Source organism: Pristiophorus japonicus, chromosome 4 (assembly GCF_044704955.1).
Source record: "Pristiophorus japonicus isolate sPriJap1 chromosome 4, sPriJap1.hap1, whole genome shotgun sequence".
In the NCBI taxonomy this organism is placed as follows: domain Eukaryota; kingdom Metazoa; phylum Chordata; class Chondrichthyes; family Pristiophoridae; genus Pristiophorus; species Pristiophorus japonicus.
The window spans coordinates 160,440,126-160,453,667 of record NC_091980.1 but is presented as its reverse complement, the minus strand read 5'-3'; the positions used below and the strand labels follow the sequence as shown (position 1 = coordinate 160,453,667).

The following is a 13,542-nucleotide window of genomic DNA, read 5'->3' as shown; positions in this document are numbered from 1 at the left end:
TTTCTTTATTCTTCCTACCAAAGTGGATAACCTCACATTTTCCCACATTATATCCATCTGCCAAATGTTTGCCCACTCACTTAGCCTATCTATAATCTCTTTGCAGGTTCTTTGTGTCATTTTCATAACTTGCTTCCCCATCTAGCTCATTACACTCCGTCCCTTCATCCAAGACTTTAATATAGATTGTAAATAGTTGAGGCCCCGGCACTGATCCCTGTGGCACCCCCACCAGTTACAATTTGCCAACCTGAAAATGACCCATTTATCCCAACTCTCTGTTAGTTAGCCAATCCTCTATCCATGCTAATATATCACCCCCAAACCCGTAAGCTCTTATCTTGTGCAGTAACCTTATATGTGGCACCTTATCGAATGCCTTCTGGAAATCCAAATACACTACATTTACTGGTTCCCCTTTATCCACCCTGCTCGCTACATCCTCAAAGAACTCCAGCAAATTTGTCAAACATGATTTCCCTTTCATAAAACCATGCTGACTCTGCTTGACTGTATTATGATTTTAAAAATGTCCTGCTACTACTTCCTTAATAACGGACTCCAACATTTTCCCAATGACAGATGTTAGGCTAACTGGTCTATAGTTTCCTGCTTTCTTTCTCCCTCTTTTTTTTAAATAGGGGTGTTACATTTGCGGTTTTCCAATCCGCTGGGACCTCTCCAGAATCCAGGGAATTTTGGTAGTTTACAAATAATGCATCCACTATCTCTGCAGCCACTTCTTTTAAGACCCTAGGATGCAGGCCATCAGGTCCAGGGGACTTGTCCACCTTCAATCCCATTAGTTAACCCCTTGATTATCTATTATTGGGATGCTTTTAGTGTCTTCTTCTGTGAAGACCGATACAAAATATTTGTTCAAAGTCTCTGCCATTTCCCTGTTTTCCATTATTAACTCCCCAATCTCATCCTCTAAGGACCAACATTTACTTTAGTTGCTCACTTCCTTTTTATATACCTGTAGAAACTCTTCCTGTCTGTTTTTATAGTTCTACTAGTTTACTCTCATAATCTATCTTCTCACTTTTTTTTAGTCGTCCTTTGCTGGTTTCTAAAAATTGCTCATTCCTCTGGCCTACCACTGTTCTTCTCAACATTGTATGGCTTTGTTTTCAATTTGATACCATCCTTTACTTCCTTAGTTAGCCAGGGATGGTTCATCCTTCTCTTAGAGTCTTTCTTTCTCACTGGAATATATCTTTGCTGAGAGTTATGAAATGTCTCCTTAAATGTCTGTCACTGCTTATACTACCGTCATACCCTTTGATCTATTTTCCCAGTCCACTTTAACCAACTCTGCCTTCATACATTTGTAATTGCCTTTATTTAAGTTCAGGACACCGGTTTGAGACCCAAGTTTCTCACCCTCAAACTGAATTTGAAATTCTAACACGTTATTATCACTCTTCCTTTTCTTTAAGATCATTAAGTTATCCTATCTCATTGCACATTACCAGATCTAAAATAGCCTGCTCCCTGGTTGGTTCCACAATAATTTGTTATAAAAAACCATCCTGAGTACACTCTATGAACTTTTCCTCTAGACTACCTTTGCCAATTTGATTTGTCCAATCTATATGAAGATTAAAATTGTGGTACCTTTCTTATAATCCTCCATTATTTCTTGATTTATTCTCTGTCCTACCGTGTAGCTGCTGGTAGAGGGCCTATAGACTACTCCCACCAGTGATTTCTTTCCCTTAAATCATACTTATCTCAACCCAAACTGATTCTCCATCTTGATCTTCTCAGCCAATATCATTTTTCACTACTGTACTAGTATCATCCTTTATTAACAGTCATGTGCAGGCCCAGAACGGGTAGTGAGGGACTGGAGTCAGGTGTAGGCCCCGACTGGGTAGTGAGGGACTGGAGTCAGGTGTAGGCCAGACCGGGTAGTGAGGGACTGGAGTCAGGTGTAGGCCAGACTGGGTAGTGAGGGACTGGAGTCAGGTGTTGGCCCAGACTGGGTAGTGAGGGACTGGAGTCAGGTGTAGGCCAGACTGGGTAATGAGGGACTGGAGTCGGGTGTAGGCCAGACTGGGTAATGAGGAACTGGAGTCAGGTGTAGGTTTAGACCGGGTAGTGAGGGACTGGAGTCACGTGTAGGCCCAGACTCGGTAGTGAGGGACAGGAGTCATGTGTAGATCCCATACTGGGTAGTGAGGGACTGGAGTCAGGTGTAGGCCCCAGACTGGGTAGAGAGGGACTGGAGTCAGGTGTAGTCCCCAGACCCGGTAGTGAGGGACTGGAGTCAGGTGTAGTCCCCAGACCGGGTAGTGAGGGACTGCAGTCAGGTGTAGGCTCCAGACTGGGTAGTGAGGGACTGGAGTCAGGTGTAGGCCCAGACTGGGTAGTGAGGGACTAGAGTCAGGTGTAGACTCCAGACTGGGTAGTGAGGGACTGGAGTCAGGTGTAGGCCAGACCGGGTAGTGAGGGACTGGAGTCAGGTGTAGGCCAGACTGGGTAGTGAGGGACTGGAGTCAGGTGTTGGCCCAGACTGGGTAGTGAGGGACTGGAGTCAGGTGTAGGCCAGACTGGGTAATGAGGGACTGGAGTCGGGTGTAGGCCAGACTGGGTAATGAGGAACTGGAGTCAGGTGTAGGTTTAGACCGGGTAGTGAGGGACTGGAGTCACGTGTAGGCCCAGACTCGGTAGTGAGGGACAGGAGTCATGTGTAGATCCCATACTGGGTAGTGAGGGACTGGAGTCAGGTGTAGGCCCCAGACTGGGTAGAGAGGGACTGGAGTCAGGTGTAGTCCCCAGACCCGGTAGTGAGGGACTGGAGTCAGGTGTAGTCCCCAGACCGGGTAGTGAGGGACTGCAGTCAGGTGTAGGCTCCAGACTGGGTAGTGAGGGACTGGAGTCAGGTGTAGGCCCAGACTGGGTAGTGAGGGACTAGAGTCAGGTGTAGACGCCAGACTGGGTAGTGAGGGACTGGAGTCAGGTGTAGGCCCAGACTGGGTAGAAAGGGACTGGAGTCAGGTGTAGTCCCCAGACCCGGTAGTGAGGGACTGGAGTCAGGTGTAGGCCCCATACCGGGTAGTGAGGGACTGGAGTCAGGTGTAGGCTCCAGACTGGGTAGTGAGGGACTGGAGTCAGGTGTAGGCCCAGACTGGGTAGTGAGGGACTAGAGTCAGGTGTAGGCTCCAGACTGGGTAGTGAGGGACTGGAGTCAGGTGTAGGCCCAGACTGGGTAGAGAGGGACTAGAGTCAGGTGTAGGCCCAGACTGGGTAATGAGGGACTGGAGTCAGGTGTAGGCCCAGACTGGGTAGTGAGGGACTGGAGTCAGGTGTAGGCCAAGACTGGGTAGTGAGGGACTGGAGTCAGGTGTAGGCCCAGACTGGGTAGTGAGGGACTGGAGTCAGGTGTAGGCCCAGACTGGGTAGTGAGGGACTAGAGTCAGGTGTAGGCCCAGACTGGGTAGTGAGGGACTGGAGTCAGGTGTAGGCCCAGACTGGGTAGTGAGGGACTGGAGTCAGGTGTAGGCCCAGACCGGGTAGTGAGGGACTGTAACAGAAGAAATAGGAACAGGAGTAGGCCATTTGTCCACGTGAGCCTGCTCCGCCATTCAATAAGATCATGGCTAATCTCATCTTGGCCTCTATCTAGGCAATTTTATTGTGATCTTGTTATCAAATCAAATTGTAGGGGTGAAATTCTAGATCTGTCGTGTTATGTTATACTTTTAGAAGGTTTACATCGTTAAAACGAAAATCCCTCTTGTAGTGGACATGAAAGCAAGGGTAGAAGTCAAATGTTTAGCTGTTGGTGGTTTTGCTTCAGGTACCACTCAGCCAAGAACTAAGGGAACAGTTTCAGTTCAAGTGATCGCAATTCTCAGGATTCAGTACACAAGACTTCACTGCATCTGTTACCCCTTCCATCAGCCTACCGTTCAGAAGCTCAGTTCTCAATCTTCGTGTTTATTAGCGCAACTAGCTTCTCATGTTTCCTTTTTATCTCAAGGTCTGTTTTTTCTCCTCTTGCAGTCATTCTTATCCATTCCTTGAGGCCCGACTCCTCGCTGTGATCCATTTAAAAGGGCACCAGCCTCCCTCCGAGTAGCCATTTTTTCACGAGTGCTGAGATGGAGAATGAGAGCAGGCTTTTAAACCACAAAAGTATCACAGCTAAGATCACCTGACATTAAGATTCACTTGATGAAAAGCAAAATACTGCGGATGCTGGAATAAAAACAGAAAATGCTGTAAATCTCAGCGGGTCAGGCAGCATCTGTGGAGAGGAAGCAGAGTTAACGTTTCGGGTCGATGACCCTTCGTCAGAACTGGAGTGTGAATTCCTTACACAATACCACAAATCCACACGAGGCACATTCTATGGACAAGGTCACTCCATGACCTGAAACTTTATTCACAGGAGCAAGAAGTGATGACCCTGCGTGGGACCTCCCTTTATATACCTGGGTGACCAGGTGAGGAGTGTCTCCCACAAGTTCACCCCCTGTGGTCAAGATGTGCATTTTTTTACATATATACAGTATTGCAGTGTTGTTACATACATGACATCGCCTCCCCCTCAACATCTTATTGGAATCATAGGTTAAGTCTCTCGGGTGGTCTGCGCTCTCTCATGGAGCGCCACAGTTGGGACCCTGGTTGTTGAGCCTTGGTATGCGTGTCTGTCACCTGTGGTGATTCCGGGCTGACCGCAGGGATTGTGCATGCTGCTGAATGTTCTTGTTGCTTGTTCACTGGCGGTGGTGTGAATACCACCTCATGATCTTCCTCAGGTTTCTCACTGTCCATGCTGAACCTTTTTTTTACTTGGTCCAGATGCTTGTGGCATATCTGCCCATTGTTAAGTTTAACCATTATGACCCTATTCCCCTCTTTGTCTATTACAGTACCCTCAAGCCATTTGTGCCCCAAAGCATGATTGAGAACAAATACGGGGTAATCAATTTCTATACATCTCCCCCTTGAATTTCGCTCATGGTACTCGTTTTCGGGACTGGTGCTTGCCTTCAACAATGTCGGACAGGACTGGATGAATGAGGGACAGCCAAGTTTTGAGTGTTCGTTTCATGAGTAGCTCCGCGGGTGGGACCCCCGTGAGCGAGTGCGGTCGGGACTATAGGCCAGCAGGAGGCGTGATAGGCGGCATTGAAGGGAGGGTCCTTGAATCCGGACCATGCCTTGCTTTATGATTTGGATCGCACGTTCCGCCTGGCCATTGGAGGCCGGCTTGAACGGTGCTGTCCTTACATAGTTAATGCCATTCCCCGACATGAACTCCCGGAATTCGTAGCTTGTGAAACATGGGCTATTATTGCTAACAAGGATGTCCGGCAAGCCGTGGGTCGCAAAGACCGCGTGCAGACTCTCTATGGCGGTGGTGGATGTCGTGCACGACTTCAAAATGATGCACTCGATCCATTTCTCATCCACAATGAGAAACATTTTTCCCATGAACGAGCCCGCGTAGTCTACGTGAATACGTGACCATGGCCTGGTAGGCCAGGGCCACGGGCTGAGCGGGGCCTCCCTGGGGGCATTACCTAGCTGAGCACACGTCGTGCACCTACGAACACAGTGTTCCAGGTCTGAATCAATTCCCGGCCACCACACATGTGACTGGGCAATGGCCTTCATCAGCACGATCCCTGTGGAGTTCCCTGATGAATGCTTCCCTGCCCCTCTGGGTCATGACGACCTGGCTGCCCCATCGTAGGCAGTCGGCTTGGATGGAGAGCTCATCCATCCGTCAGTGAAACGGTCTGACCTCCTCAGGGCAAGCTCCGTGTGCAGGCACCCAATCCCCAGTCAGGACACATTTCTTAATCAAGGATAGGAGGGGATCTTTGTTGGTCCAGATTTTGATCTAGCAGGCTGTGATGGGGGAGCCTGCGCTGTCAAAGGCATCGACAGCCATGACCATCTCAATGGTTTGCTCCACTGCCCCCTCAGTGGTGGCCAGTGGAAGCCTGCTGAGCATGTTAGCGCAATTTTCGGTGCCGGGCTGGTGCCGTATGGTGTAGTCATATGCAGCGAGCGTGAGAGCCCATCGCTGTATGCGAGCTGATGCATTGGCATTGACGGCCTTGCTGTCTGACAGCAGGGAGGTTAACGGCTTGTGGTCCATTTCTAATTCAAACCTCCTGCCAAAAAGGTATTGATGCATCTTTTTCACCCCATAGACACATGTGAGTGCTTCCTTCTCAACCATCCCATATCTCCGTTCAGCTTGAGAGCGCAACCTGGAGGCATAAGCCACAGGTTGTAGTTGGCCCTCAGCATTACCCTGCTGCAACATGCACCCAACCCCATTGGACGATGCATCACATGTCAGAACCAATTTCTTACGGGGGTCGTACAGGGTCAACAACTTATTTGAACAAAGTAGGTTCCGCGCCCGATTGAAAGCCCATTCCTGACAGTCCCCCCAAAACCAATCACAACCCTTATGTAGGAGCACGTGTAGCGGCTCCAACAATGTGCTTAAGTTCGGCAGAAAATTCCCGAAATAGTTCAAGAGTACCAGAAATGAATGCAACTCCGATGTGTTGCAGGGCCTGGGCGCTCGTCAAATCGCCTCTGTTTTGGATTCGGTGGGCGAATCCCATCTGCAGCAACCCTCCTGCCCAGAAACCCGACCTCGGGAGCTAAGAACACACATTTAGACTTCTTGAGTCGCAAGCCTACCCGGTCCAGTCAGCGTAGCACCTCCTCCAGGTTGTGGAGGTGTTCCTCGGTGTCACGACCAGTGATGAGGATGTCGTCCTGAAATACTATTGTTCCTGGAATGGATTTGAGCAGGCTTTCCATGTTTCTTTGAAAAATCGCGGCCGCTGAGCGAATGCCAAACGGACACCTGTTGTAAACAAACAGTCCCTTGTGCGTGGTGATGGTGGTCAGTAGTTTAGATTCGTCGGCCAGTTCTTGGTTGCTAGCAGGTCTTTCATGCGCGCGTAAGTCTTAGGTCCACAACTGGTCAGCAGATGAGCCCTTCGCTTGTCGGCCGCTGCGTCTCCCAGCCAGTCCTTTATGACAAAACTCTGCTGGAGCCTCTCAATGAAATCGCCCCAGTCATCACCAACACAGTACCGTTCATCTGTGCTGCCGGTGGCCATTTATCGTGGGTCATTGATTCCCATTTCTTGTCGCCAATGTAAAGTCTTTACACAATACCACAAATCCACACGAGGCACATTCTATGGACCTGAACCTTTATTCACAGGACCAAGACGTGATGACCCTGCGTAGGACCTCCCTTTATATACCTGGATGACCAGGTGAGGAGTGTCTCCCACAAGTTCACCCCCTGTGGTCAAGGTGTGCATTTCTTACGTTATTACAGTATTGCAGTGTTGTTACATAAAGGTTACATACATGACATGGAGAGTGTCCGGAAAGAACGGATTCTTAATGTTACGTCCTTACTATACAGTATAAATGCACACGAGGCCCATGCTTGAGAGAAGGTCAGTCTGTGACCTGTCCTTTATTCCTTAGCACACAAGTGATGAAGGTGGGTGGAGCTTCCCCTTTTACACCTGAAGGTCCAGGTTAGGAGTGTCTCCCACCTAGTGGTCAGTGTTCTCACGGTGTACAACTTAGGTCAGTTTATACATGGTTTACAATGCTGGTTGAATACATGACACTTAACAAGCACTGAAAGGGGGAGGGAAAGAAAGAACAAAAGGGAAGGTCTGTGATTGGTTGGAAGGCAGATTAGAGACACAAAATGGATGATGGGCTATTTTTCATTAGGAGTTTTTCTAACTCCTGGCATTACTATTTCAATTTGGGCCATCATCACTTTTGTCTCTCTAATCTTTCCAGTCTGTAACAAGGTATCATGAAACGTATTTATATCAACTGTTACCTATTAACTGCTGACACTATGCTTCTGTCTGTGTTGGTAAAGCTTCCCATCATGCCTTGTAACATAGCTACAGTGTTTCAAAACAACATTCACGTTAATCCCGTGCTTCCCACATCATGCCTAATGAGAAAGGTGTCATTGGCAAGTCTAGTTTGATTTTTTGCTATATTGTTGGAACTTTCCATCCTCTCACTGAGCTGCACCTCCCACAACTGCAGTGAGTTCCTTGAGTGCCAAATCCTCTCACCATTATTATCTGTTCAACATTTCACATCTCTTTATTTAACCGTGCTTTTACCTCCTTAGATTGTAATCTAAGTTTCCCACAATCAACTGCAGGTTAAACTGCCATCTTCCAGTTATGGCACCATGAGCATATCTTGGTGATACACCACGTACTCATTTCGACTATTTTTGACTTTTGATGTGAACTTATGTGCTTGTCAAGGGATATATGCTTCCCATTTTGGTACCCACTATCAGAATTCAGATGCTACCAGAAATGCGAGAGTATACATATCAGGGAAGGATGAACAGGCTGGGTCTCTATCCTCTTGAAAAAAGGCTGAGGGGGTGACCTCATAGAGGTCTTTAAAATGATGAAAGGTTCTGAAAGAGTGGCGACAGAGAGAATGTTTCCACTTGTGGGGAAGAGCATAACTAGAGGCCATCAATATAAGATAGTCACCAAGAAATCCAATAGAGAATTCAGAAGAAACTTCTTTACCCAGAGAGTGGTGAGAATGTGCAACTCGCTACCACAGGAAGTGGTTGAAGTGAGTAGTATAGTTACATTTAAGGGGGGCTAGACAAGCATATGGGGGAGAAGGGAATAGAGGGGTATACGGATAGATTTTGATGAGGAAAGGTGGGAAGAGGCCCAAGTGGACCATAAACACCAGCATGGACTGGTTGGGCCGAATGGCCTGTTTCTGTGCCGTATATCCGATGTAATCAAGGTATAACAAAAGCAGATGCAGAGTAAAGATCCCTCTACTCTGCCCCAACAATTTGCTTAATCTCCAACTACAAATGAATACTCCTGCTGCACCAGTATGATAGAAACATAGAAAATAGGAGCAGTAGGCCATTCTGCCCTTCGAGTCTGCACCGCCATTCAATATGATCATGGCTGATCCTCTATCTCAACACCATATTCCCACTTTTTCCCCATACCCTTGATGCCTTTTGTTTCTAGAAATCTATCTATCTCCCTTTTAAATATATTCAGTGACTTGGCCTCCACAGCCTTCTATAGTAGAGAATTCCACAGGTTCACCACCGTCTGAGTGAAAAGATTTCTCCTCATCTCGGTCCTAAATTTCCTACCCCATATCCTGACACTGTGACCCCTTGTTCTAGACTTCCCAGCCAGGGCAAACATCCTTCCCCACATCCAATCTATCCAACCCAGTCAGAATTTTATACGTTTCAATGAGATCCCCTCTCATTCTTCTAAACTCTAGTGAATACAGGCCTCGTCGACCCAATCTCTCCTCATACGATAGTCCTGCCATCCCAGAAATCAGTCTGGTGAACCTTCGCTGCACTCCCTTTTTGGTAAGTATATCTTGATAATTTTGTATTTCCCACATCAGCCAACCCGTTGCCTCTGTGCGAGATTCCAGTTGGTCGCAAATTAGAGGTGATATTCTGCTGTGGATCCATACCTGCTAAGAACTGGTTTGCAACGACCCAGATTCCTTTCAGATGGACTCGCACATTCAAGAGACTGTCAGCCCATCAGTCTGACCAACCAGGTGATACAAACTGAGCTTTGCTCTGTGGTTTGTGAAGTCAGCTGAACCCTTCAGTTAGATTGTTATTAAATATATACAAGAAGCAGTATTCCTACAACATGCAGTAGAGTGAATTCCAACAATAGTACTGTTCGAAGTACATAAGAACATAAGAATTAGGAACGGGTAGGCCATCTAGCCCCTCGAGCCTGCTCCGCCATTCAACAAGATCATGGCTGATCTGGCCGTGGACTCAGTTCCACTTACCCGCCCACTCCCCATAACCCTTAATTCCCTTATTGGTTAAAAATCTATCTATCTGTGATTTGAATACATTCAATGAGCTAGCCTCAACTGCTTCCCTGGGCAGAGAATTCCACAGATTCACAACCGTCTGGGAGAAGAAATTCCTTCTCAACTCAGTTTTAAATTGGCTCCCCCGTATTTTGAGGCTGTGCCCCCTAGTTCTAGTCTCCCCAACCAGTGGAAACAACCTCTCTGCCTCTATCTTGTCTATCCCTTTCATTATTTTAAATGTTTCTATAATATCACTCCTCATCTTTCTGAACTCCAACGAGAAAAGACCCAGTCTACTCAATCTATCATCATAAGGTAACCCCCTCATCTCCGGAATCACCCTAGTGAATCGTCTCTGTACCCCCTCCAAAGCTAGTATATCCTTCCTTAAGTAAGGTGACCAAAACTGCATGCAGTACTCCAGGTGCGGCCTCACCAATACCCTATACAGTTGCAGCAGGATCTCCCTGCTTTTGTACTCCATCCCTCTCGCAATGAAGGCCAACATTCCATTCGCCTTCCTGATTACCTGCTGCACCTGCAAACTAACTTTTTGGGATTCATGCACAAGGACCCCCAGGTCCCTCTGCACCGCAGCATGTTGTAATTTCTCCCCATTCAAATAATATTCCCTTTTACTGTTTTTTTTCCCCAAGGTGGATGACCTCACATTTTCTGACATTGTATTCCATCTGCCAAACCTTCGCCCATTCGCTTAACCTATCTAAATCTCTTTGAAGCCTCTCTGTGTCCTCTACACAACCCGCTTTCCACTAATCTTTGTGTCAACTGCAAATTTTGTTACACTACACTCTGTCCCCTCTTCCAGGTCATCTATGTATATTGTAAACAGTTGTGGTCCCAGCACCGATCCCTGTGGCACACCACTCACCACCGATTTCCAACCCGAAAAGGACCCATTTATCCCGACTCTCTGCTTTCTGTTAGCCAGCCAATTCTCGATCCATGCTAATACATTTCCTCTGACTCTGTATACCTTTATCTTCTGCAGTAACCTTTTGTGTGGCACCTTATCGAATGCCTTTTGGAAATCTAAATACACTACATCCATCGGTACACCTCTATCCACCATGCTTGCTATATCCTCAAAGAATTCCAGTAAATTAGTTAAACATGATTTCCCCTTCATGAATCCATGTTGCGTCTGCTTGATTGCACTATTCCTATCTAGATGTCCCGCTATTTCTTCCTTAATGATAGCTTCAAGCATTTTCCCCACTACAGAAGTGCACTGAATCCAGTTTGGGAGTGACTGGGGACAGAGAAGTTTCAACAGAAAAATTTCCACAGACTTTGAATGCATGGCCTTTTACAAATACAGCAGGAAACTTATATCAGAGATCAGTAGTCTGGATTAATTAACTTTTTGCACATTTCCTGCATTGCTGTCAATCACCCTGCCCACGCATTCCCTCCTGTCTGGTTTTGGAGGCAGCGAAACGTGGTTGTGCGAGGTATAGCAGCACTTCTTAACCATACATTTTTTTCCTAGTACCCCTGAAGTATCTTCAGGCGTTTTTCTTTTAAATTTGCTAAATAAATTCAAGAGAAGACGTTGGTGAGGCTGCACATTGCACACCAAAACATCACTGTTGGCAACCAGTAACTAGTGGGGTGCCGCAGGGATTAGTGCTGAGAGCCCAACTATTTACAATCTATATTGATGACTTGGAAGAAGGGACTGAGTGTTACGTAGCCAAGTTTGTTGATGATACAAAGATGGGAGGAAAAGCAATATGTGAAAGCAAAAGCAAAATCTGAAAAAGGGCATAGACAGGCTAAGTGAGTGGGCAAAGATGGAGTAAAATGTTGGAAACTACGAGGTCATGCACTTGGAAAGAAAAAAAATCAAAGAGCAAGTTATTATTTAAATGGAGAAAGATTGCAAAGTGCTGCAGTACAGCAGGGCCTGGGGGTATTTGTGCATGAAACACCAAAGGATAATATGCAGGTACAGCAAGTGATCAGGAAGGCCAATGGAATCTTGGCCTTTATTGCAAAAGGGATGGAGTATAAAAGCAGGGAAGTCTTGCTACAGCTATACAGGGTATTGGTGAGGCCACACCTGGAATACTGCGTGCAGTTTTGGTTTCCATATTTACGAAAGGATATACTTGCTTTGGAGGCAGTTCAGAGAAGGCTCACTAGGTTAATTCTGGAGATGAGGGGGTTGACTTATGAGGAAAGGTTGAGTAGGTTGGGCCTATACTCATTGGAATTCAGAAGAATGAGAGGTAACCTTATCGAAACATATAAGATTATGAGGGAGCTTGACAAGGTGGATGCAGAGAGGATGTTCCCATTGATGGGGGAGACTAGAACTAGAGGGCATAATCTTAGAATAAGGGGCCGCCCATTTAAAACTGAGATGAAGAGAAATTTCTTTTCTCTGAGGGTTGTAAATCTGTGGAATTCGCTGCCTCAGAGAGCTGTGAAAGCTGGGACATTGAATAAATTTAAGACAGAAATAGACAGTTTCTTAAACGATAAGGGGATAAGGGGTTATGGGGAGCAGGCAGGGAGGTGGAGCTGAGTCCATGATCAGATCATTCATGATGTTATTGAATGGCGGAGCAGGCTCGAGGGGCTGTATGGCCTACTCCTGTTCCTATTTCTTATGTTCTTATGTGATTTAAACCAACAGGAGCCAATGTACTTTGGTAAAAGTTCTTTTAGTGAATTTTGTGCTCATCGAGACGAAGAAATGGAACCAGGCGAGTGCAGTCCCACCCAGCTGGACAACGGTGGAGAGGCGTTAGAGAATGATGGCATGGTCAACCATGTCAAGAAGGACGAGGAGGGATAGTTTACATTTGTTACAGTCACAAAGGATGTCATTTGTGACTTTGATGAGAGTCGTTTCGGTACTATGGCAATGGCATAAACCTAATTGAAGAATTCAAACATGGAGTTGCAGGAAAAATGGGTATCAATTTGGGAGATGACAACACATTCAAGCACTTTGGAGAGGAAAGGGAGGTTGGAGATGGGGCAGTTTGCAAGGACAGAGGGGTTGGTGTTTTGAGTAAGGGGGCGATCACGGAAAATTTGAGGGAGCAGGAGAGAGAACCGTTAACAATTTCAGCCAACATGGGAGCCAGAAAAGGAAGTTGGGTGGTCAGCAGTTTGGTGGCAATAGGATTGAGGGAGCAGAAAGTGGGTCTCGTGGAAAGATGAGCACGGAAAGGTCATAAGGGGAAATCAGAGAGAAACTGGAGAAAGATATCAGGGCTTGGGCAGGGGGAGCGTTTGGCCCGGTGGAGGAGGGGAAGGAAGACAAGTGGCAGAGGCAACTGATCGGATGGTCTCAATCTTAGTCCATGAATTCCTCACACATTGTCAGAAGTGAGGGTGGAGGAGACAGGGGACAGGCGTTTAAGAAGATGATTAGTAGTGGAGAATAAAAGTTGGGCTTTATCCATAGTCAGCAATTTTGGCAGGCTAGAGCAGGACCCGATAATGCTTTATGTAGTCCTGCCAGATCTGGCGGTGAATGGCTAAACCAGTTGTCCGCCATATCCGTTCGAGTCTGTGTCCTTGGGACTTAACAGAGCGTTTATGAGAGTCATACCAGGGGAGAATGACCAGGGTGTTTTAATAGGGACTAGGGCATCT

At 46.8% G+C, this 13,542-nt stretch overlaps 1 long non-coding RNA gene across 1 annotated transcript in view; it reads right to left on the bottom strand.

The window, feature by feature from the left end:
- Window positions 1-3,696: 3,696 nt before the first annotated feature.
- The window catches only part of LOC139262245 (uncharacterized), a 64,481-nt gene continuing 54,635 nt past the window's right edge, over window positions 3,697-13,542 (bottom strand). The window contains exon 3 of the long non-coding RNA XR_011592927.1: window positions 3,697-4,107. This is a non-coding gene — a long non-coding RNA (uncharacterized lncRNA). The remainder of the gene's footprint in view (window positions 4,108-13,542) is intronic.